The sequence below is a fragment of the Staurois parvus genome, unplaced genomic scaffold (genome assembly GCF_062004578.1).
Source record: "Staurois parvus isolate SC_StPar_1 unplaced genomic scaffold, SC_StPar_1.0 ptg000165l, whole genome shotgun sequence".
NCBI lineage: Eukaryota > Metazoa > Chordata > Amphibia > Anura > Ranidae > Staurois > Staurois parvus.
In genome coordinates this window covers 13,434,526-13,461,018 of record NW_028317961.1, presented here as the reverse complement: position 1 = coordinate 13,461,018, position 26,493 = coordinate 13,434,526, and the positions used below count along the sequence as shown (strand labels likewise).

General features: G+C 41.5%; 1 pseudogene; it reads right to left on the bottom strand.

The window, feature by feature from the left end:
- Nucleotides 1–1,139: 1,139 nt before the first annotated feature.
- On the bottom strand, nt 1,140–2,720 carry LOC149462901 (uncharacterized; annotated as a pseudogene).
- Between the last annotated feature and the right edge of the window lie 23,773 nt (nt 2,721–26,493).

The window sequence follows — 26,493 nt, the reverse complement described above, 5'->3', positions numbered from 1 at the left end:
ACAAATTTGATATATTTCTCTTCATGCTTTGATTTGGAATAGAATGTGTAGTGTTCCCAATGCATTTGTGTGTATGGAAATAAAAGCTACTAGAAGGATTTTGAGCTTTATTCACTTTGTTCAACACACTGCTATTGTTTTGAACACAACTGTACATATGTACAAGTTGGACCAATGTAACTGTGTAAAAATTGCCATACCAGAATTCGGATTTAAATTATGTAATTAAATTATTATTATTATTATTATTATTATTATTTTATTACATTTTTAATTATAGAAGTGCATGGGCAAGTTAATTTGAAAACCAGTATTATAGTGATTTCTTTTTTTGTCTGTGCTCCCCCTAGGTTGTATACCAGTGTATTACACATAATGTTCAGCAGCAAATTGCATAAGTGGTCAGTAAAATAGGTGTTTTACCAGACTTCCAAAGAGGAAAAATCATTGGTGCTTGTTAAGTTTCAGTATCTGTAACAATAACAGCCAAATAATTTGGTGTTTTAAGAGTGGCGTTCTCCACGGTTATGATTGAATACAAAAGGCATGGCAAGATTTCATCAGTAAGGAAGACTAGTATCCAACTATTCAATGGATGTTGGCATTGTGAAGTTCTTCAAGGTGGATACTGAGTTCTGTCGTCACTTTTGCTGCAGTGATTCTATGCTGTTTGGCCACAATCCTTGTTAATGTTTGATGCTCCTTGTCATTCAGATTCAGCTTTCAGCCTCTATTCCCCTTCATGTAAAAAGTCTTTGTTAGTCTTTGTTAGAAATTCTGTATATAGCCCTACAGAACAGACAGTGCACAGTACACTTGTGCTTTTCTGCTTGTGCTTTTCTGCTTCACTGAAACAAGGAAATATGAAACTTTATTCAGAGAAAAGACAGAGAGTATACCATAGATGCAGCTACAGACATATAAACAGTGCTCTCTACTGGTTGAAGAATATATCTCTACTGAATACTGATGTAGTTGTTGCACAACATACATGAACACTGTATTCCAACACCCCCATTCAACAACTACTCCTTATATTAGTCCCATTTCAGATCTCAGTTCTATAAATCTGTTTCTTGTAAGCGGTTTTGTCAAAGCATCTGCAATCATGTTATTAGTTTCACAATATGTAAGCACAATTATATTTTGTTCAACCAGATCATGAATATAATGATGTCTGATGTCAATATGTTTTGTTCTTGCATTGATCTTCCCATTGGTGGCAAGTTTGATAAAGCCTTGATTGTCCTCATAAAAAAATTGTAGGCTGGGACATTGGCTTTCTAAGATCTTCAAGGAATTGATGTAACCACACAACTTCTTTACTGGCATAGACAGCAGCAATGTATTCTGCCTCTGTAGAAGACAACGCTACTGAGATCTGCTTCTTGCTGGATCAAGGTGTAGGACTGTTTCTTAGTTTGAGCAAGTAACCACTTGTGGATTTGTGAGTGCTTAGGTCCCCTGTCCAGTCAGAATACATATATCCTATGAGGTTCCACAATCAATTGTTAGTGGTGTTATAACAAAGTGGAAGCAACTGGGAACAACAGCAACTCAGCCACAAAGTGGTAGGCCACATAAAATGACAGAGCGGGGTCAGCGCATGCTGAAGCGCACAATCAGCAGAAGTTGCCAACTGTTTGCAGAGTCAATAGCTAAAGACCTCCAAACTTTGAGTGGCCTTCAGATTAGCGCAACAACAGTGTGTAGAGAGATCCATGGAATGGGTTTCCATGGCCGAGCAGCTGCATCCAAGCCTTACATCACCAAGTGCAATGCAAAGCGTCGGATGCAGTAGTGGAAAGCACGTTGCCACTGGACTCTAAAGCAATGGAGACGTGTTTTCTGGAGTGATAAATCACTCTTCTCTGTCTGGCAATCCAATGGACATGTCTGGGTTTGGAGGTTGCTAGGACAATAGTACTTGCCTGACTGCATTGTACAAAGCGTAAAGTTTGGTGGAGGGGGGGTTATGGTGTGGGGTTTTTTTTTCCAGGCATTGGGCTTGGCCCCTTAGTTCTAGTGAAGGGAACTCTTAAGGAGTCCACATACTCAGACGTTTTGGACAATTTCATTTTGGGTATGGCCCCTTCCTGTTTGAACATGACTGCGCACCAGTGCACAAAGCAAGGTCCATAAACACATGGATGAGCAAGTTTGGGTTGGGGGAACTTGACTGGCCTGCACAGAGTCCTGGCCTCAACCCATTAGAACACCTTTGGGATGAATTAAAGAAGAGACTGCGAGCCAGGCCTTCTTTTCTGACATCAGTGCCTGAGCTCACAAATGTGCTTCTGGAAGAATGGTCAAACATTCCCATAGACACACTCCTAAAACTTGTGGACAGCCTTCCCAGAAGAGTTGAAGCTGTTATAGCTGCAAAGGGTGGGCAAACTCAATATTGAACCCTGCGGACTAAGACTGGGATGCCATTAAAGTTCATGTGTATGTAAAGGCAGGCGTCCCAATACTTTTGGCAATATAGTGTATCTCATGACTCTCTTGATTGGTGTCAAGTCTCTTTGACGTGGTTCACTCACACATCTACAAAGAAGTGACATGAAAGCTGCAATATCTGGACATGTAGTAGTTGCAATATATAGCAATGCCCCCACTGCTTGTCTGTAACGATCTTTAGTGGGAAGAAAATACTCGTCCCCTTCTGTTTTTAGATATGCTGTGTCCATGGGAGTTCTTGCTTCTTTGGCTTTAGTCATGCCAAACTGCTGAAGCGCTGCCTCAACTTTAGGTTTCTGATTTAACAGGAAGCTGCCATCTTCTATATGCTGTATGTTAATTCATAAGTAATATGTCACATACCCAAGATCTTTAGTCTCAAAATGCTGGTTAGGCACTGCAGTCAACTTTGCAACTTACTCATCCTTTTTTGTGAGTAACAATCAAGTCATCCACATAGAGTGAAATATACATATATTCAGAATCTACACATTTTGAGTATAGATATGGGTTAGCTCTGCTTCGTATGAATCCTTCGTCTAGCAAGACTTTGTTTTTAAATTCTATTAATTCTTAATTTCTATTTCTGTGTCACTTTGTTGCTTATCTTCATGTGACACTGATGTGGAATTTCTCTCAGTTTGAAGTGTATGTGTTAGTTCATGAAATTTTGAACACACTGGGGCCCCAGGGAGGGAAGCCTACCTTTAGGCAGGATACTGGAAAGGAGGATCTCCACTGCCCAAGGTCTCTTAGGGAGGACATCCTGAGCAGCAGGGAAGGAGCCAGCCCAGCAAAAGGCCTGAAATCAGCTACCAACCCACCACACTGACAGGACAGTGTGAGTACTCCTACACCCTCTGGGCCAGATAAAGGGAGAGGACAGTCAGATGCAAGACCAAACTAGTCCTCAACCAGGACTACTTAACTGGCAGATCTCTGGAATCCATTCCCATGGATACTCTCAATGCACCTGCTCTTGGGGATGGACTCGATGCAGGCTACAACCACATTAAGAATGTCCTGGAACATGCACACCTTGCTGCCCTCAAATGGACCAGGGGAATCCAAATATACTGCATGAGGAAAGAACAAAGAGAGGGATAAGAAATAAAATAGGTGTTGTACTCACAAACGAGAATAAAGTCAAGGCACATCATAAAAGAACAGCTGGGTCAACACCGCGCTGAGTAATAGTCAGCAATGGGGAGTGTAGACATCCAATAGGCTGACGCATTTCGAGAACTTGCCTCTTCCTCAGAGCTGACTTTATTGTCATTTGTGGGTACAACACCTATTTTATTTCTTATTAAACATTTTTTATGGTAATGCACTAGGCCTGTGCACCCTCTCTTTGTTCTTTCCTCATACTCTCAATGCAGCCGGGTGAGGTGGAAGGATTTATCTGGGAGTCTGAGGAGGTACACCAAAGGGACTTCAGTGTTTCTTAACAGAGACAGTTGCTATTTTTGATCCACAGTTTTGTACAGTATTGTTGCTAAGAAGTTTGTCCTCCAGTTTGCAGTTTCTTGGGCATCCCATATATCTCATCCAAGTTGTTAACCCCTTAATAAAAACAACTAAAAAGACAGCTCAAGGCCTGTTTACTAACTCAAAGTATGGAGGTGTGGAAAATGCGTGTTGCCTGGCCATGCAGAGCTTAGGGGGACCCTAAATAAATTTGGTGGCCCTCAAGAGGGTAGTGCTACACCTATTTAAAAAAGATCTGTGTACTTACCTGTTTTTATTCTGCTCCATTCTGGTCATGTCATCCTACACCTCCGGCTCTCATATGTAAGGGAGTGCTAGACAACAACTGTGAATTATTGGAGCTGTGATGTCACCCATAGGCTCTTATAGCCCAGATGTTGTTGGCGCTCCCTCCTTTACCCCTGCAGCAGCTGCTCAGCATAATTAATCATTTGTATCATCAGCTTCAATCCTTATTTTCTCATGTGAGGCACAGTCCAAGATGACAGACCATGCAAAGCTGTTACCCGCTGATGGTAATAATAATTATAATCTCCAACAAAAATCTCACTGATGCAGGTGTTGCAGCTGCTCCTGACAATGCAAATCTGGATGAGGTCCAGGATGCAGTACCCCATACACTGGTAAACTACAGCTTGTGCATATTTTTTCTGTATGTTAAAGGCTTTGATATAACCCCTTGCTGGGACAGTAAAGAAAGTCTCTTGGTGTTGCCTAAACCACCAAATGGCATCCCTTAAGGCTCATTCACACCAGATACACAGAGGCCCAGTAAATATGCTACTAGACCTAAAATAAGGTATGTAATGAGAATAAAAAGGTTTTATTTAAAATTTGTATTAGAACGTTGATAAGGAAGAAAAGGGGAAACAAAATAAAGCAAAATATAAGCAGATTAAACATCAGCTTTTAGTCTATGGAGAAAAGAAGCATCAGTTTCTACTGGTTATACTGCACATGACCTTCTTAAGGCTACGTTCACACTAGCGCTGTGTGCAGGCGGCAGAGAGGCGTTTGGGAAGCGTTTTTACCGCTTCCCAAACGCCTCTGCCAATTCTGCACATTACAGCACATGGTGCTGTTCTAACGGGAGCGTGTGCGTTGCGGCGCGTCGCGGCAAAACGGACGCCTCTGGACGAGTCAGGAGGCGTTGAAGCCTCCTATTCTCGTCTATGGTGCCGCTCCGCAAACGCCCGGCCGGCCGGCGGTTGTGACGCGGTTGCGGGGCGTTTGCAGAGCGGTAACACCACTCAAATACATTATAGGCGTTTGTGGGGCGTTATTAACGCTCGGCAAACGCCTAGCAACCGCCGCTAAACCGCGCATGCGGCGTTTGCGGAGCGTTAAAAACCGCTCCGCAAACGCCGGACCAACGCTTGCCAAACGCTATAGGGGCGTTTGGCAAGCGTTGGCAAAACAGCCAAGTGTGAACGAGCCCTAAGTCTCATGATACACCATGGAAAATGAGCAGATTCTAGATAGATCTAGGTAAATCAGATCCGATATGAACATGCCTCCAGGAAAACATTTTATATTGAGCACTGTTTGTATATAGTGCCTTTGCTGTTTTTACAGTGAAAACCAGACAGGGGTACAGCATGCACCTCTCAGATGTATATGAACAGCTATAGGAAATGACCAATGTGTGTACTAAACATGACTTTCCAGACATGAACAATACAATGCTCTTCCAGCTTATTAAGATCTACAAACAGAATGCACCAGATGACCAGGTGGCTCCCCATGCACTCTGATATAGTGAAGCTCACCCTTTCATATACTGCAAAGACTGTATTAGTATTGTTTGCCTGCCAGTTGTATATTTATGCATACATTATTATGATTCCTTGCTTGCAGGCATAGATTGATAGCAACATTTATGAATTTGTCATTGGATTAAAGTATACTTAAATTATATTAATATAACAGTAAGTGGTATTGCCATGCAAGAACACTTAATTAAACACAAGCATGCAATCCCTTTCTTTAGAGGTCAGAGTAAAAATAATTGTTAAAGCTGAAGGTTAGGTATGGTACTTTTTACAGTTACATTGTTCCAGTTTTGACCAATGTAGGTACATGTGGGCAAGGTGCAACTTAATGTGTGGTGGAGAGAACACACAAACAGAGTGCGTTGAACTGCATATATTGAAACATTCCAACAGAGTACAGCCAGGCCTGGGATGGAGCACAGCATTCTGGTGTCACAGCAGTTTCCACGGCTTGAGCGATGGTGATAGTGTCTGCAGAGAAGGGTGGAAATGTAGTATGGCCATTCCAACCAGATAGGGGAGCAGCTCTTAAAAGGTAGACGTAGTCCCTGAGCTTTCTGTACTCCTCCGGAACCTTTCCCTAGCACTAAGCACTCTCTCTGACAGATGGGGAACCTGTCCCTACACTAGCCAATTTGCAACTGCCTGTCAAATCAGGGGACCAGAGGCTCAAATGAGCTCTGCCCTTACCCAAGATGGCCACAGAGGTCACAAGGGGACCATTTTCCAATGAGACAACTACTCACAGGTGACCAAGGAAATCATAGAGGAACTAGTTCCTCAGGACTTCCTTCCCCTTCTGTATTGCTGCTTTTGTAAAGTGCCACCAACAGTGGAGTGTACAGACGGCACCTGCCTTCATACATATGTGCCATACATGTGGGGTCCTTGTGTAAACTGGAAATCACGGTACTAGGCACTGCTACACCAGTGATCTCCACTAGCTTCTGGGTCCCGCGCAGAGTGGCTGAGCTGTACTTTGTATTTAGTTGCTGGAGTTCAGGTTTATTATCTTTTGGATAGCTCCTTATGGTATTGCTATACAGTTTTGTACTAACTAGCAAGAATATTACTTACTTAATTTATTAAATATCTTTGAAACATTACTAACATCCATCATGTCTTCTTTATTCTGAGCTTTTGAACATTACATTATTTTATTTATATATGGGATAAATGTAGAAATGCTGCACTTCTAGCAAATGGAATAGGATACATTATAGAGCCGTTTGAATTCAAGTCACCACATTGCCATTACCTGCCCTCATTTTAACTTGTTTAATTAAATATAGTCAAACTCTTATGTAAAAAGAATGTTTACACAGACCTCCTAAAATGCTTTGGTTTCTTCCCCATTGGGTTACTGAAGATTCCACTTTAATAGTAGAAATAACAATATGTACTTATATGTTTCACAACAATGGTGTATTTTTCTAGCAATGTTCTTGAAAAATGAGTTTAGATGAGTCAGTCTCTAACATATCCTGTGACTTTTTGATTACCTCCTAGTAAGTGTGACAGATGCAGACTTTACAAGCACAAATGTCTCCTGCAACAAATGTCCATCAGGCAATCAGTGTTCCAGTTCAGATTTGTCTGGCTCAACATGTGCCTGTCATGGACTGCTGAACGCACAAGGTTTCCCATCTTGTAGGGGGTAAGCTAAGTGCATCTTTCAGACAGGAAACAATTCTATTTACTCCCACCTTGGATGGGATGTGTCACTGTGTCACAATGACATTTGTGAAGGGTGCAGGAGATGTCTGACACGCATCATTATTCCTTCTGACCATCACCTGCTGTGTAAGGTGAATATACTGATTGTGAAAGCCTCAGTAAGAAAGGGACTATAGGGAAGAATATAATGTAGATAATAATTTCATTCCTGGTAACAGAATCATGAACTGTGGGCTTATAGTATGAATTTGTATGTCATCATTTACCCAATATAATGCTTCGGCATCAAAATGTTCCTGAGATTTATTTTGTGACTATATGGTGCACTACAGTCTCATCATGGCAGTTTAATGTAAACAGAAAGTGCAGTTTTAACACATACAGTTGTGTTCAAAATAATAGCAGTGTGTTGAAAAAAGTGAATAAAGCTCAAAATCCTTCTAATAGCTTTTATTTCCATACACACAAATGCATTGGGAACACTACACATTCTATTCCAAATCAAAACAGGAAGAAAAATATATAAAATTTCTGTTGTTCCTCTAAGAAAATTGAAGAAAAGTGAATATTAGACTGTTCAAAAAAATAGCAGTGTTTGTATTCTTCTTTACAAACTCAAACATTCACTATATAAACTGAAAAATGTTTGAGGATTTTGCTTTCCTTTGAATCACTATTTCTTGGTTTTGCCTCAGAAAATGCATTTTTGATGTCACCCCACAAGTTTTGTATTGGATTAAGATCCTGGGATTGGGCTGGCCACTCCATAACGTCAATCTTGTTGGTTTGGAACCAAGATGTTGCACATTTACTGGTGTGTTTGGGGTCGTTGTCTTGTTGGAACACCCATTTCAAGGGCATTTCCTCTTCAGCATAAGGCAGCATGACCTCTTCAAGTATTCTGACGTATTCAAACTGATCCATGATCCCTGGTATGTGATAAATAGGCCCAACACCGTAGTATGAGAAACATCCCCATATCATGATGCTTGCGCAACCATGCTTCACTGTCTTCACAGTGTACTGTGGCTTGAATTCAGTGTTTGGGGGTCGTCTGACAAACTGTCTCCGGCCACTAGACCCAAAAAGAACAATCTTACTTTCATCAGTCCACAAAATGTTGCGCCATTTCTCTTTAGGCCAGTCAATGTGCTCTTTGGCAAATTGTAACCTCTTCAGCATATGTCTTTTTTTCAACAGTGGGACTTTGCGGGGGCTTCTTGCAGATAGCTTGGCTTCACATAGCCGTCTTCTAATTGTAACAGTACTCACAGGTAACTTTAGACCTTCTTTGATCTTCCTGGAGCTGATTGTTGGCTGAGTCCTTGCCATTTTGGCTATTCTTCTATCCATTCGAATGGTAGTTTTTCACTTTCTTCCACGTCTTTAAGGTTTTGGTTGCCATTTTAAAGCATTTGTGATCATTTTAGCTGAGCAGCCTATCATTTTCTGTACTTCTTTATATGTTTTCCCCTCTCCAATCAACTTTTTAATCAAGGTACACTGTTCTTCTGAACAATGTCTGGAACAACCCATTTTCCTCAGAATTTCAGAGAGAAATGCACTGTAACCAGCATGTACAACATTTGCTGCCTTCCTTCCTTAAATAGGGGCAATGATTGCCACCTGTTTTTCAAAGAATGAATGACCTCACTAATAGAACTCCACACTGCTATCATTTTTAACATTCCCCTTTCAATTAGTGATTCAATTACACAGAATCAGCAGCATGCATGTCATGACTGTTGGGTCTGTTGGATTTCTAATACTCTACTACACCTGCTAGTAAATTAATTGCCATGTAGAAATATCATTTCTACCAAAAACAGTGATTGATCAGGTTAGTGATGTCTGACTGCTATTATTTTGAACACAACTGTATTAGCTGATCTCCAATAAAAAAAACCTGTACTGAAAGAAATATGTAGCCTGCCTTTGCTGATGTCTCTGAAATGCCAGTTATCTGGCTGCCATGCTGAACCAGTGGTTTTAATAAATGGTTTAAGTAATGATGTTGAGTAAAAACTAAAATTAGCAGGGTGGTATTTTATCCACCCTTTCACTACTTTGACTATGTTTCCATCAGTTCCCGTTTGCTGGGTACAGTTCTTGTTTTGAGAGGTCTGTAATCAGCAAACAAACATCCCAGTGATGTACCTGGAGGCAGTGGCATAATGGTCTGCACTGGGTACTACCACTTAGAGAGTGTCCTTGCACAGTCACCAGTGATATGCAGAGTGGCAGCAGTGTGCCAGGCACTGGAACACTCTCTTCATTCATGGCACCAAGCCTGAAAGAAGCCATTTAAATGGGTGCAGTTAGTTAGTCTGCCATTAGGTGGCTCTGTCCCAAAATAGAGTGTAATAGGGAATTATGTAAGTCGGTGTTAAGTCCCCTTTTAGACAAAGTCTTCCTGTAATGATGTAATAGGTGAAGTTAGTGCCCATATATATTCCATGTTGGGAGTAATCCAGTGAGAATGGGGCATGGAAGTCAGATACCCCACACCTATGCAAATGTAGTCAGTTCTGGCACAGGCCCTGCAGAGGGCAAAACGTCTTGGGTGACATAGTCCAATACCCAGAAGAGCCAGCTATATTCACCCTTTCTCATGAAACATGGACCATTTGGACTTTTGGCCTTTTAGGCCAGGCCAGGCCCCCCCCCCTCCCCGGCAGAGAGAGAGCCTGACACCGACCAACACCAGACCCCCCAACCACCCTGCCCCACCCCCCCCCCACCCGAGAGAGCCTTCCACTAACATTCACACCCCCCCTCCCCCATGGCACCAGAGAGACACTCCCCTTCACAGCTCTGGACATCCCCGAGAACGACAGATGGGCTCTGCATACACCATCAAGCAGCCCGCAGCCTCTCTCAGATCCCACCTGGTCCCCATGCTGCATATATCCCTTCTTCCAGGGGGCAGTGCTGTCCCCCTAAAAAATGCCGCCCTAGGCAAATGCCTTGTTTGCCTTGTAGTAAATACGCTCCTGCTTTATTGGGGCCCAATCCTGGTCTTGTGAAAGGACTTTCTTAACTTACAGGTATGGGCAGCACCACTAGAGAAACAATTCAACTAATCACAATACAGCCAAATCGATGCACAGTCAACTCATTGTATTGCAAATGTAGTGTGATGTACAGTCCTTTATGTGAAGGAACTATTCTGGAGAATGATGTACTACCTCAGCTGAATTTGAGAAAACTGATTCAGTAAAACAAGTTCTTGTCTAAAAAAGAAGTTAAATCAAATGTACTAAATTGAAGTGTTGTCATGATGTATCCAAAAGAACACTGAAGCAGTGAGTTAAAGCCATGGTTAGCCTTTTGGATTAAGAAGTAAAAGAGTGAACATTACAACAACCTTTATGTTTAAGTGCACAGAGAGAAGGAGAAGCAGCCACTTGGCAGAGGAAGTGGTGATGGTGGAAGCTGATGGAGGTCCTGGTAGTGAGAGGTAGCTTAATAATTCCTACATCTCACTTAGTGGCAGGGTCTTCATGTTGAGCCTGCTGTGGTACAGGACCCTCCTATTGACTGAGCATGTGGGTCACAATGTGCAAGGCCTTGCAAAGTAAAGTATGGTTGCTCCCCTCTGTGCCTAAAGGTGGAATACAATTAAAGAAGAACTCTGGGCAAAATGTTTATCTTCCTATGCAGTGGGTCTGTGCCTGCACTGCATGGGTTAACTGCTCGTTTTTGTCTAGGAGATTGCAGAGCGGAGATATGTTTACCTAACCCTGTAAGACCGGTACCCACCACTCCTGCCCCTGCCACCGTACGCTAGCGGTCTTGTGAATGGACTGTTCCTGACAGTCCATTGCTGGATGTGGGGGAGTGCTGTTTTCCAAATGATTTAAAGATAGGTGGAAAGTATAGCTTTTCCTTGCACCACTGGACAAAAGAAGCAGTTAGCGCATGCAGTGTGGGCACAGCCCTACTAAATGGGAAAATAACATTCTTCTTCAAACATAGTTTTTCTAAAGTTTTTCTCAAAATGACTTTGAAACTGGGTGTTGGAACAGGTAGGCTGAGGAGAAGATGTGGTTCTTCTGCAGGTTTGTGAGTGTTCGGAAATGTTATATGGCTTCCAGCCTAAAGGTGTTGTTAAATCACACTGAATCCGAGTTAAATGTAAATTAACATGGGTTGCAATACTTTCCCTTTGAACCACCCTTCATTGCATTTTTCTTCTTAAGTCGCACAGCTGTCTTCCAAGTCACACCTGAATTCGGACAAGTCAATACATACTACTGACCTCTGAACTCTGAGTTACTAACTACTAACCCCTGCCCCTAAAGCCCCTCCTCATACCTATTCAGTCCACCATCAGCCCCCAGGGGGCCACACTACATCATCACAAGCCTCAGTCTCCCTGGTATGATTGTATATTATCCCAAATGCCTGTTTGTTTCTCATATACTGTGGGTACATGATTACCCATTTATTCAAACAATAGCAGCATAAGTATCATATAGAATTAAAAACATGAGCATCTGTGGATCCAAGGACATCACCAGCAGATGGTGGACTGTGGAGGCTCACCAGTAGTGCCATTCCAAGGTCAAGAACAAGAAAAATTCAGAGAGGGGGACATTTGTGCTGTGTGTTTGAGGGCACTCTGTGCTTTACTTCCCTCTACCCCCTGTGGATTACACACCCCTGACCCCTGCACTCTGCATTATGCTTTCTTAACCCAGAGCAAATGCATTCTCTGCATTAAGGTAAAAAACAGCCTACTACTTCCCTACTTTCCACTCTCTGAAAACTTACCTGAGCCTGTCAGGGATCCAGCAATGCGCCCGGCTGCAGTCATCTCTCCCTTCTCTTCCTACCGTAGGTACGCGGGGAGGAACTTCCGGTAACGTGGTGACGTCATTTCCGGCGTGGGGGCCATATTGGATCACCTTTTTGTATATACCCATGCAGTACACCCATAGCATGTGTTAAAAAGCTGGAGATGTGACGTTTTAAATGAGCTGGCTGCTAGTTTGGTGAAGGCTGGAGACGCTTACCATCAGTGAGGGGAATCCTGAGAGGAGTCTGTTCTTGCAGGATCGGTTGATCCCTAAAGCAAGCTGGCCCTGCTGGGGGTCTAAGTAAGGAGGTGAGGGGGCATTTCGGATATAGGAGGATTGGCACTTGTGAATCACATACTCAGCACGCTATTTGCATGAGAGTGAAGTGGGAGGACCACTGTAAGTATCGTGGATTTTGGAATTTTTTGAACTAATTATTAGCTCACAGTTCATGTGCACTATTGTGTGTTTTTTCACTGTATTGAATTATGGTTTTTTATTTCACTATGTGCACTGGTTATTCCCTATGAGAGGGAATTAACGTATGACACTATTTATTGATTTCTTTATGTTAAATTCCCCGGTGTGCATAATAAGGGGACTGTTTAGCATGTATTAAGTTCATTTATGTATTTTAATCACTTATTCACCTATTTTTAGTTTTGTTAGCGCTACACTGTTTATTCAATTATATCTGATAGTTTACCTTCTATAGTTGGGAAGATACTGGAGAGTTTAATAAAAGACCACATAGATGAGTTCTTGCTGGAAAAAAAATATTTTAAGCAACAGACAGCATGGATTCATGAAAGACAGAAGTTGTCAAACAAATCTGATTTCTTTTTATGAGGAGGTGAGCAACACCTGGGACAGAGGGGTGGCGGTGGACGTTGTATACTTGGATTTTGCAAAAGCGTTTGACACAGCTCCCCACACATGGCTAATGTGTAAGGTAAAGTCTACAGGCTTGGAAAAATCCATATGTAAATGGATAGAAAACTGGCTAAAAGATCATATTCAGAGAGTAGTGGTTAATTATTTGCACTCTGAATGGTCTAGGGTTGTCAGTGGTGTACCCCAATGTTCAGTATTGGGACCCTTACTTTTTAATATATTTATAAACGATATAGGGTCTGGTATTAAAATCCCATTTCAGTCTTTGCAGATGACACCAAGCTGTGCAGTGGAATAACGTCCTTACAGGATGTCTTCAATTTACAAGCCAACCTCAATGCACTGTTTAATTGGGCAACTATGTGGCAAATGAGGTTTAATGTTGATAAATGTAATGTTCTGCACTTGGGGGCTAAGAATATGCATGCATCATACATACTAGGGGGGGTACAACTGGGGGAATCAATGGTGGAGAAGGATCTGGGGGTTCTGGTAGATCACAAGCTTAATAATGGCATGCAATGCCAAGCTGCGGTTTCTAAAGTGAGCAAAATCCTCTCTTGTAATAAAAGCGGTATAAACTCCAGAGAGAGAGATATCATATTACCCCTGTACAGATCATTAGTAAAACCTCATCTGGAACATGCAGTTCAGTTTTGGGCATCAATTCACAAAAAGAACATTGTGGAACTGGAGAAAGTACAGAGAAGGGCAACCAAACTGATAAGAGACATGGAGGAGCTCAGCTATGAGGAAAGATTATGGAAGTGAATTTATTCTCTCTTGAGAAGAGGAGATTAAGGGGGGATATGATCAACATGTATAAATACATCAGTAGTCCATATAGTGAACTAGGTGTAGAGTTATTCACCTTGAGGTCATCACAGAGGACAAGGAGGCACTCTTTATGTCTGGAGGAAAAGAAATGTAATCTCCAAACATGGAAAGGTTTCTTCACAGTAAGAGCTGTGAAATTGTGGAATAGACTCCCTCAAGAGTTGGTTCTGGCCAACTCAGTGGATTACTTTCAAAAAGGCCTGGAATCTTTCTTGGATACACAGAATATAACTGGTTAACAACATCCATAGGTAAAGTTGATCCAGGGAATATCCAATTGCCAATTGGGGGATCAGGAAGGCATTTTTTCCCCTGCAGGAGCAAATTGGATCATACTTTGCTGGGTTTTTTTGCCTTCCTCTGGATCAACTGTGGGTGTAGGATTATAACTATTTTTTTTTTTTCATGGTTGAACTGGATGGACTTTTGTCCTTTTTCAGCCAGACTAACTAACTAATGTAACTATGTAATTGATGAGCTTTTATATCATATGGCAATAATAAATGTATTGATTACCTAGCTAGTAGTAGTAATTCACATTTAATTCAGCTTATTCTGTAGTATTGAAGACATTACATCAGTCATCTAAGTGACTTCATAATCTCAAAAGGGTGTCGGGAACCCCCAGCATTTAAAACCACACCAACAACTCTTGTCAACTTGATTGTCTAAGAATATGAAGTTTGAGAAAATATCTTGTTGTAAATGTTACAATCTATTCACCATTTCTCGTTGTTGGTGTGAATTGTTGTTGAATAAAATAGGGTCATGACGCTAAAATGGCATTAAATGTGGGTGACAGGTGTGTTAAAATCTCCTACCCCTATTTTTGGAATGGCTATTCCAGTTTGATATTGTAGGTGTATTTCAATCCACCAGTTATCTTCTCTTTTGAAAATATGCACCTCACTGTTCTTGAAAGAATGTCACTTATCTGTACTCCCCTTGTGCCCAACATATAGCTTGCTAAGCAGAGTGGTAGTGGGGTGTTGGCCACCTGAATGCATTCTGTATTCCAGAACCCAGCACAAAAAGAGAAACTGTACTGTGGGTAGAGTTATCTCTGCCCATAGAACAAGTATAGTCCTGGCCTGACACGGGAGGGGGGGGGTCACTTTCATTGCCATGGCCAGCAGTGGAGGGGATTATGTGTGGTTAACTTTCACTGCTATGACCAGCAATAAAGGGGATTATTGAGGTTAAAGCGATTCTAAAGGTTTTTTTTGTGTAAAATAACAAACATCTATATTTACCTGCTGTGTGCAGTGGTTTTGCACAGAGAAGCCTGGATCGTCCTCTTCTCAGGTCCCCCGCAGGCTCTCCTTGCTTCTCCTGTCTGTCAGGTGCCCCCACAGCAAGCAGCTTGCTATGGAGGCACCAGCTGTTCCATGTATCCATTTACACATGGAGCCGAAGCTTGGCCCTGCTCCCCCTCTCTCCTCGCTTGCTGTCTCAAGGAGGAGGCAGAGACCCGGGGCAGCCGAGGCTGCCATTCACATCACTGGATCGCGATGAGGCTCAGGTAAGTATTGAAGGGGCTGGGGGAGTTGCTGCACATTGTGGATGGGAGGTTAATACATTTTGGGTGGGAGGTTAATAGTTGCAAAACCAAGCCCTGTGGGTTATTATTGCACTCACTGACACTAGTGTTGGGGGTTATTATTGCATCCACTGACACCAGAGCTGGGGGTTATTATTATATATCCACTGACATCAGTGCTGGGGGTTATTATTGCAACCCCTGACATCAATGCTGGGGTTTATTTATGTGATTACTGACATCAGTGTTGGGTCTAATTATTAGTTTTTTTCAACACTCCAGCCACAGTGTTTTCATTCTGTTTCTTCCTTCTGTTTGAAGGCCCTGTATATGTTTGCTTATACTTGTAGTTGTTTTAACAAAAGTTCATACGTGCTTCAAAGTCCTTCTGAGATGTCTGTGTTCTTAGACTTCATACTATGGGCAAGAATGACTAAAATTGGAGCACTCAGAATTTGGTGCATGGTAGCCAATCAGCTTCTAACTTCAGCTTGTTCAATTAAACTTTGACAAAAAAAAATTGGAAGCTGATTGGTTTCTATGTAGAGCAGAACCAGATTTTGTACTCTCCAGTTTTAGTAAATTTCCCCATGTTTGTTGTAACTATCTCATATCAAAGTTGTATAGTTCTCATGACCCCAAGTTTCATTGGGAGGACATTTGGTTCAGCAGAGCTCTATAACACCAGGTTGAAATGATGGCAAAGACTGCTTATTTTGCAAGGGAACTGTTACTGTGCAAGGTAATTTTCCTCAGAGCTTAGTGAGTAAAGTGAAGCTGTGCCAACTTCCATTATTCAAACATGTGCAAGCAAAAATACTGTTTTCTTCCTTGCATAGGACTGGGTATTCTTGCAAAATAAATTTTCACTACATTCACCAAGGGAAAATTCACTTGAAATGACCTATTTGATTTTAGTAAATTAGTCTCAAGAGAGGGAATACAGGTCCAAAAAGTCACCATCCAATATAATCATTCTATGTAAATTAGATTTTTGTGAGTTTGGAAATATAAATTAGTACATTTGGGTTGATGCTTCTCATGCTATATGCAAATGTATGATGCTTATAAGTCTTTAATGTTGATAACCTTTAATAAAAGTCTTGAACCACCAGTAAATTCTTAAACCACTAGCTGACAAGATAATAGCAAAATGTTAAATATATTATAACCTCCTGGGAATAGACATAGATGTTTCTATTAAATATTAATTTTATATTTGTACTAATTTATGTTTTTCTGGGATCATGTTTTATGATTCTAAAATACATGTGTTAATAGAATAGTTTTATAATATGTCATTGAATGCAGCTACTTTGTGTCATGTTGTAGCATAAATAGTGTATTTGTGGACAGATGTGAATATCATTGTGCAAACATGGAATCTGGAGAACTAAAAGCTTAGTACAAGGCATTAAGAGCATTTTTTTTTTTTTAGAACTTTCTGGATATATGAATGTTTCACCAATAACCTTAATCATACTGATGGTGAATGTTAAATTATGTAAATTCAAAGAATTAAAATATCTATTTTAATGGTCAGGATGAAACCTGATCTACGTTTGCTATAACGCTTTACATCATTTAAAAAAAAAAATACAGGGATGATGAATTAAATTCAGTCCCAGGAGCTCACAGTGGTGAGTGTCAATATTGCTCCCCATGGCAATCATATGGTTTGCCTACACAGACATTGGACTGCTTTGTCATGTGAAATATTGTGTGTTACCCTGTGAGCAGTGGAGCCAGTGGGTCCAGGAATCATTGTTGAGAGTGACAATAACATTGTGTCACTGAATAGAGAAACGGCAGAATCAAAAATTCAAGTGGACCCAGACAGAATGTCCTGACCTTTAAGAAAAAGGCTGATTTGTTACGGTATAGCTGCCCTTCATCTTCTGTCCTAATCCATTACACCTATCTAAGCAAACTTTCTCATACATTATGTATTGTTTCCCATAGATTCTTTATGTGTCAAGTACTATGCTCATACAGAATGGCCTTCTATTGCCTGCAACTTGCTATTATTTTATAATAGCTTAAAATTTATATGTATTTTATAGTTTAAATGCACAGTTTATATCACTATTTAAATAAGCCAAATTACATTTTTGAAACATAACTTGAAAGCATTGGTGATGGCCAAGAAAAAAAGTTTTACTTTATTATAGATTCTATTTTTTTTTTTGTGTGTGTGTGTAATTTAGAATTAAAAAAAATACCTATTTTTAGACCTCTGGGATTTTAATGTTATATATTCTTTGGTAGCAAGTAACTGCAGTGCTTAATATTTAATAATTTTCAACACTGTAAAAAGGAACCAGATGGATTAATTAAGTATGGGCTGGAGTAAAATCTGTAATTGTCCCTAAGATTTACACACCCATCATTCCTTTCTATCCACTTATACCAGTGATTTATGTAATTATTTGGCCGTTGGTTGCTTGGCCGTCGGGCAGTGTGTATATTTCTTTTTGTCCATTGTTGGCATATGTAAAATCAATGTCTACTTATCTTCAGCGTGAAATGCTCTGCATAAGTCAATGAACTTGATCCTTGGTTGTTTGAAGGAAAGAGATTTGTCGTAAGCCATCTGCCATGTTTGGGGAAGAGTGCTTACCTCTTAACACCATTACTCTCACATTTTCCCATGTCCCTGTTGTTTGGAAGTATTACCAACCTTTAAACCTGCATTTGTTCCAACTGTAATTCCAAATACTTTACTGTGATTTTTGCATTGTTTGCTCTTCCCTTCTGCACACGAGAAAACCTTTAAAGTCAATTAGCATTCTAAAGAATTGGTTCAGTTCTGTGTTCCATTAAAGTCAGCTAAATTGATGCACTGCATGTCTTTATTCCAAATATAAAGCTGGACAATTAAAGCTCATGTCTCTTTGCTCAGCTTTTGATTCGGCACAAAGCTTTCCCACTTGCTGCCTTTGGATTTAATGTTAACAGTCAGTTAACAGAAGAGATGCTCTAACAGGCATAGCAACAGTCCTTGTTTTTGCTCAATCAGTCTGTGTTCCAACTATCAGTTTGATTTATTTCTCCACACTGACCCTTTTTCAGCACTTAATTATCCTTGTGACACAAAGAAAAAAGACAATTGCTGACTTTCTGCGAAACAACTGTTGACCCGATGGACAAAATAATGTGGGGAGGTCAAAAGGCACACCCCCTTTGTAGAGCCTACTTCATTTCTCCAGACAGAGGTCGCACGATAACGGTGTTAAGCGTGGTCAGTCTAAAATCAACATGACTTTTGAGCCCACTTGAGGGTATATACTAATTTATTTTTCAAGCAATCCTAATTGGACAAAAAAAAATCAAAAAGTAGTAAGAAAAAAAAGGAAGGTCAAACAAAATCAAGTTTCCACATGTAATTTTTTGTTAAAATATACCAAATTAAACAGCATTCTTAGCCACTACCCACTGCCACCTCCCGGCCTTTTAAGAGGTTATAAATGCTGGGAGGCAGAGACAGGCATTCCAATCATATGACTGCTGTGATTGACAGTCACAGCAATCACATGATCTGAAAGTTCCCTATCTCAAGTATGTGTAGCACTGCCCCCTTAGGAGTTGCAAGATTTCGGGTCCCCCTATAGCCCTGCACAGCCAAACAACACACATTTTCATGCAGACTTGCATCCAGGAGTCCGAGATCAGTCCTTGAGCTTTGTTTTTGTGATTTTCTTAGGGGGATTTGAACTGGGATAGGATAGGGTTAGGGGTGTACAGGATGCCCAATGGAACCAATGAACAGAGGACAACTTCCTGGAACTATTTCCACTGCAACACAGTCTCTTTTGGAGAGCTAACCAGCATCTTCTAGGGTACCACCCCAGACCCTTGATAACCTTCTCCTCCTTTACCCAGCTGTCTGGAGGTATCCCTGAGCAGGGGATCTGGTGCTTTGCACTTTAAGAGATTAAACAGTCAAGTAGGTGGCGAATCTGGTTTCCCACCAGAATGCTCCTTCCCCTATCTGGCCCAGGGGGTGCAGGTCTGCTCACTCAGTCCTTCTCCTGTGCGGCTGGTGTGTTGATGCTATCAAGCCTTCTAGCTGCACAGGTGGTCCTCACTCTGGGGGGTCTGAGGTTTCGTCCTTCCCAGCTCCACTGCCCGTAAGTGATCCCCTCTCTTCATCTGGGCACCTTCCCAGGCTTCTGTCTTCAGCCTCAAAGCTTCCTCTCTATCTTCCAACTGAACTCTCCTCCAGCTGAGCAGGCTCAATCGCTTTTAAGGGTTGTCCTGGCCGCTTGCCAAGCCTCCTGTTGGGGATTGGCCAGGCTCCCTCAAAAGTGCTGATCAGCCACTCCTGAGATTCACTCACTGCATCTAGACCTTTCTCAAAAAGTTCTAGGTTAGGGAGAAATTCCAGAGGACTGGTCTGCAGAGCCTCTCAGCTCTGACCACAATTTGACCCCTGCTAGCTATCACACCCAGGCTGCTACTCAGCCTTCCTAGCTAACAGTCAGGCTGACTAGGAGGGTGCCAGATATGCATTACCCTAATGATTACCACTAACCCTAACTCTAATACTAACCCTAACTCTAACCCTAGCCCTAAGTCTAACCCTAACCCTAACATTTAACCTTAGCCCTAACATTTAAATTATGCTTTTCTATTAGCAAAAAAAAAGCAGTAAAAACACAAGTTCAAAAATGCAAAACGTGCCGGAATATGGATCAACCACAACCTGCATAGGTGTGAACCTAGTCTAAAGGAGCAACAGATTTGCAGCAAGAGCCTACAGCACTAGAACAAAATGGAGCAGTAATTTATGTAATTTGTGCAAATACTTAGAAAAGCTCAACCTAATTTGTATTTGGCAAGACTGAATTTATTAAAGTAACTTGTTATATTGCACCATGGTAGGAGATTTACTAAAAGGGTAATTCAAAAGCCCAACTGTTTCACTGGTATATGCTGTGTATATGTATAATAAGGCGGCCAGATTCAACTGGTAGTGGCAGCGTTAACCATTGACAACACTGGGACACCCAGAAACAGTCCAAGGAGGTTTGTCTTGCACTGGTATTTAGCAAGGCAGTAATATATGAGGACTTTATATAGCATGTCCATAGCATAAACCAAACAAAACATCTGCGTACTTGAGCCACTAACTAAATTTTGTCAGTTCCTGATTGACAAGGATTCCCCTAATGGTTCTGCAAAACAAACAGCACATGATCCATTTTAGTGCTGTGTCAGTAGTCAGCCTTTCACCCAGGAGTAGGCTCTCACATAGCAGACAGAGTGAGAGAGCCCTTAAGCCTCAGTCAGTTCACATATACAAAAGCCTTTTTGAAAAAACTTGTATTGGACAGGATTTTACAGGTAGCTTAAAACACTATATGTAGCACCCTCCTAGTTAGCTAGAGTGAGCTAGCTGATTATTTTTTTTTTAGACAGAAAGGCTGAGTAGCAGCCTGGGCAATAGTTGGCTGGGTCAAATTTGGGTCAGGGCTGAGAGGCTCTGCAGATCAGTTCCTTGATACATCCCCCTGCTCTAGAGTCTTGGAGAAGATTCTAGAAGCACGGGGCGGGGGCGAGGAGGGGCTGGTGTGCATACTCAAGGGACTCTGGCCAGTCCAGGAGGCTTGGGGACCAGAGCAGCCCTTATGATCCCCATCCAGCAAAGAGACATCCCTTCTCCGCCATAAGCAGGCTCATTTCATATTGGAGGGAGTTATATTCTGTTTGGAGCATAACTATTTAAAGTTTCAGGGGGGCTACTATCTCCAGGTGCATGGCACCACTATGGATGCATCCTTTGCAACGTGTTATGCCAACCTAACCATGGGTTGGTGGGAGGAGACATGCATCTGGAGAAGTAACCCCTATGTTGAACATGTCATCTACTATGGCAGATATATAGATGACATTATAGTGATCTGGGATGGTCCTCCGTCTTCCATTGCACCCTTCATCCATTATTGTAACAGTAATCAGTTGGGCCTTTCCTTTACTCATGTTAGCAGTCCTGAGTCCCTGGTGTTTTTGGACCTGGAACTGTCACATCTGGAGGGACGAATTGTGTCCAAAACTCATTTTAAACCTTGTGCAGGCAATTCGTATTTACACTTCAATAGCTTTCACCATCCCAAATGGATTGAAAATATCCCCAAGGGCCAGTTCTGCAGATTGCGTAAGAACTGTACCCAGGACTGTGACATGGAACAAGGGTTAGTTTTAATGGACAAATTCTTGGACAAAGGATATGAGCCTGGCCTGGTTACCAGGGCATATCAGGATTGCCATTTTCCAAGAATAAACACATGTCCACTGAGAATTTTGGAGATGTTAAATTTATTACTCGGTACCACTATAAACATAGGTAAATGGAGAATATTTTGAAACAACATTTGGGCATTGTGCTCCAAGACCCAAAGTTAGGCCCAGCACTGGCTGATAAACCTAGGATCATCTATAGGAAAGCATGTAGTGTGAAGAACATAGTTGCTCCCAGCAAAGTTGATTCATTTGCACCTCGCTCAGCCCATCCCTTGGCCACTTTTTGTCATCTCACTGGTATGTACCAATGTAGAAAGCTAAGGTGTAAAATGTGTAAGTTTGTTACACACCGGTAGAAATATTTTTCCGATTTGGGAGGAAAGAAATACACCATCAGAGGCTTTTTTACCTGCTCCACTGATTATATCGTTTACTGCCTGTCTTGTCCCTGTGGACTCCTTTAACCCCTTCACGCCGAATTGTCCCGGCGTGAAGAGGAGTTCCTGCGCCGGGAGGTGGACGGGGTGTGGCTTAGTGTCATGTGGCCGCCGTGACGTCACATCACAGCCGGTCACATGATCGGGAAAGGTCCCGATCAAAAGAGCGGACTGGGACCTTTCCGTGAGTACCTTACATGTGTGCTGGGAGCGCACAGGGCGCGCGCTCTCAGCACATATCTTTTTTGCTACATGAACGCAAATGTGCGGCCGCTCAGCATCTAGGTCCAGACGCCGGGAGGCCGCACATTTGCGTGCGGCCGGCGTGAAGGGGTTAACCACCTCCCATCCAGCCATTGTATATAAACGGCTGGACGGTGGCAGTGCAGGGGTGGGTGGCCATTTATAAACGGCCTCCCCTCACCCTGCTTGTGCGCTCTCCCTGGGAGCACGCAGCACCGTGATCCGGTGCCCGCTGTGTCCTCTGTGCGAGGTCCCGATCATGTGATCACTGATTGGCCAATCATTGAATGATCACAGAGGTCACATGGTATAAGGCTATTCACAACAGCCTTGTATCATGTGTCAAGCTGTGACCAATCAGTAATTCTCAATGGCTGCAAGAATGCAGCTAGAGACAAGGAGAAATGACTGCTTTTCCAGCCGTTATGGGTGTAAAAGCAATCAGTGTAAAAAAAACAAAAATCTTCATCACCCCCCACAAGTAGTACAGTGTCACCATGGTGACACTGTACTGCTAGGGTGACAGTATGTTAAAAAAAACCATAAATAATAATATAAAAAAAAAAAATGTTTAACAATTATAATTTTGGTTATAAACTAATTTGGGTTATTTTATTTTATACTAAAAAGATAACGGAATAAATTTTGGCTAAGATTTATGATAAAATACTATTTATTTGCAGAATTTTATAAGAAAAGCACTTTTTCTCAAAATTTTTTGACTTTTTCATTTACATGGCAAAACAAAATAAAAATCCCAGTGGTGAATAAATATCATCAAAATAAAGCTTTATCTGTCTCAAAAAAATGCTAAAAAATTCATATGAGTACAGTGTTGCATGGCCGTGCAATTGTCCTTCAACGTGTGATAGTACTGAAAGCTGAACAGGAAGGGGGTAAAAGAGTCCGGACTGGAAGTGGTTCAGTGGGCCGTACAATCTCTATGGCAAGGGCACATTTTGGGGAACACAGGAGGCTCATAGAAAATGGCAGTGAAGACCATAGTGTTCCGCAACACTTTCTCACGCAACACAACAAATCTACAGATGGCCTGAAGGTTTGGGTCCTCTAATTCATCCCCCCTGTGACTCTCTGGCTGATGTACCAGGGAGACATTCTGGATTTTTATTCTTAATACACTGTCACCCAAAGAGCTTAATGAGGAGCTTGAAATCAACACTATCATTTAACCTTGGGTTATGGTGTTAGGCACCGGGAGTGCATACTACATCTCCAGTATTATAATCTATCTATCTATCTATCTATCTATCTATCTATCTATCTATCTACAGTCAGGTCCATAAATATTGGGACATCAACACAATTCTAACATTTTTGGCTCTATACACCACCACAATGGATTTGATATGAAACGAACAAGATGTGCTTTAACTGCAGACTGTCAGCTTTAATTTGAGGGTATTTACTTCCAAATCAGGTGAACGGTGTAGGAATTACAACAGTTTGCATATGTGCCTCCCACTTGTTAAGGGACCAAAAGTAATGGGACAGAATAATAATCATGAATCAAACTTTCACTTTTTAATACTTGGTTGCAAATCCTTTGCAGTCAATTACAGCCTGAAGTCTGGAATGCATAGACATCACCAGACGCTGGGTTTCATCCCTGGAGATGCTCTGCCAGGCCTCTACTGCAACTGTCTTCAGTTCCTGCTTGTTCTTGGGGCATTTTCCCTTCAGTTTTGTCTTCAGCAAGTGAAATGCATGCTCAATCGGATTCAGGTCAGATGATTGACTTGGCCATTGCATAACATACCACTTCTTTCCCTTAAAAAACTCTTTGGTTGCTTTTGCAGTATGCTTTGGGTCATTGTCCATCTGCACTGTGAAGCGGCGTCCAATGAGTTCTGAAGCATTTGGCTGAATATGAGCAGATAATATTGCCCGAAACACTTCAGAATTCATCCTGCTGCTTTTGTCAGCAGTCACATCATCAATAAATACAAGAGAACCAGTTCCATTGGCAGCCATACATGCCCACGCCATGACACTACCACCACCATGCTTCATTGATGAGGTGGTATGCTTAGGATCATAAGCAGTTCCTTTCCTTCTCCATACTCTTCTCTTCCCATCACTCTGGTACAAGTTGATCTTGGTCTCATCTGTCCATAGGATGTTGTTCCAGAACTGTGAAGGCTTTTTTAGATGTCGTTTGGCAAATTCTAATCTGGCTTTCCTGTTTTTGAGGCTCACCAATGATTTACATCTTGTGGTGAACCCTCTGTATTCACTCTGGTGAAGTCTTCTCTTGATTGTTGACTTTGACACACATACACCTACCTCCTGGAGAGTGTTCTTGATCTGGCCAACTGTTGTGAAGGGTGTTTTCTTCACCAGGGAAAGAATTCTTCGGTCATCCACCACAGTTGTTTTCCGTGGTCTTCTGGGTCTTTTGGTGTTGCTGAGCTCACCGGTGCTTTCCTTCTTTTTAAGAATGTTCCAAACAGTTGTTTTGGCCACGCCTAATGTTTTTGCTATCTCTCTGATGACTTTGTTTTGTTTTTTCAGCCTAATGATGGCTTGCTTCACTGATAGTGACAGCTCTTTGGATCTCATCTTGAGAGTTGACAGCAACAGATTCCAAATGCAAATAGCACGCTTGAAATTAACTCTGGACCTTTTATCTGCTCATTGTAATTGGGATAATGAGGGAATAACACACACCTGGACATGGAACAGCTGAGAAGCCAATTGTTGCATTACGTTTGGTCCCTTGGGAGACACATATGCAAACTGTTGTAATTCCTACACCGTTCACCTGATTTGGATGTAAATACCCTCAAATTAAAGCTGACAGTCTGCAGTTAAAGCACATCTTGTTTGTTTCATTTCAAATCCATTGTGGTGGTGTGTAGAGCCAAAAATGTTAGAATTGTGTCGATGTCCCAATATTTATGGACCTGACTCTATCTATCTATCTATCTATCTATCTATCTATCTATCGTGTAATATTATAGTACATTTCAGTTGTCATTTTCTATATTTCTGATAGTTTATGATAACCATTTAATAGGTTAGGCATTCTTTAGTCTATTTTATAATACCTATGACAACTACATACACATATAAGGTATTTGTTAATACATTTTGTATTTTTATATATTTTTTATTTTTTTTTGTGGTCCCATTAACCTAGGTTACTGTGTTCTCCTTTTTCCCTCCCCCTCCCCTCCTTCCTGTTTCCCTTTCCTTCTATTTAATTTTAATTTTATGAACATTATTGTTGTTATTATTATTATTATTATTAATTTTCCTTTTCATTTATGTTTTTATATATACTGTTATTTATGACCTGATTGCATATAAGGTGGATTCGACTAGTCAGCTGCATGGCCTTTTCCTTTCCTTTTCTCCCTCCCCTTATTTTTTTTTATTTTTTTTTTCATTTTTCCTATTTTGGTTCCTTTTGTACATCTCTTTTTTAAAAAAACATTTTTGCCATTATTTGATTGTCATATTACACCGATCCAGTTTGGCATTTGGGTTCTCTATTTTGTACCCTTTTTCCCTGATCCAATTTCGTTTTTGTTTTTTATGCAGTCCATTTCCCTTTTCCAGTTCTTGATGCCGCCCACCACCCCTTCCAATTGGATCTTGCTGATCTGACAGCCTGTTTATTCCCCTCTGCCCATAGGGTGGGCCTGCTTGATAAAGAAGGTGTAGCATTGGAAACACGTTTCGGCCCACCCACCTGTCACTTACGGTACCTGTCAGTAATCCCAGCCATCTGACGGAAACTCACGGAGAGACGCTGCAAACTCCCATCTCCAGAGGGTCTCTCGTTATGCCCTACAGCTACTGCCGGCTCTACCACCCTGGAGAGAGCTGTCTCTGCACATTGTATGCTGACCATGGAGGTTTTAAATGTAAGTGCTCTTTGAATAAAATTCCACTGTTTTAACCCATGCTGACCTGGTGCCCTGCTGTGTTCCTTTTGCATGTTTTTTGAGGGATTCCCCACATCCTTGGAGAGGAGCTGCCGGTGATTGTGTGTGCTTTAGCACCTCCATTGTCCACACATTTCCGCTATCAACTACCACCTGGAAGGACTGTTCATATCGACATATGCTGAT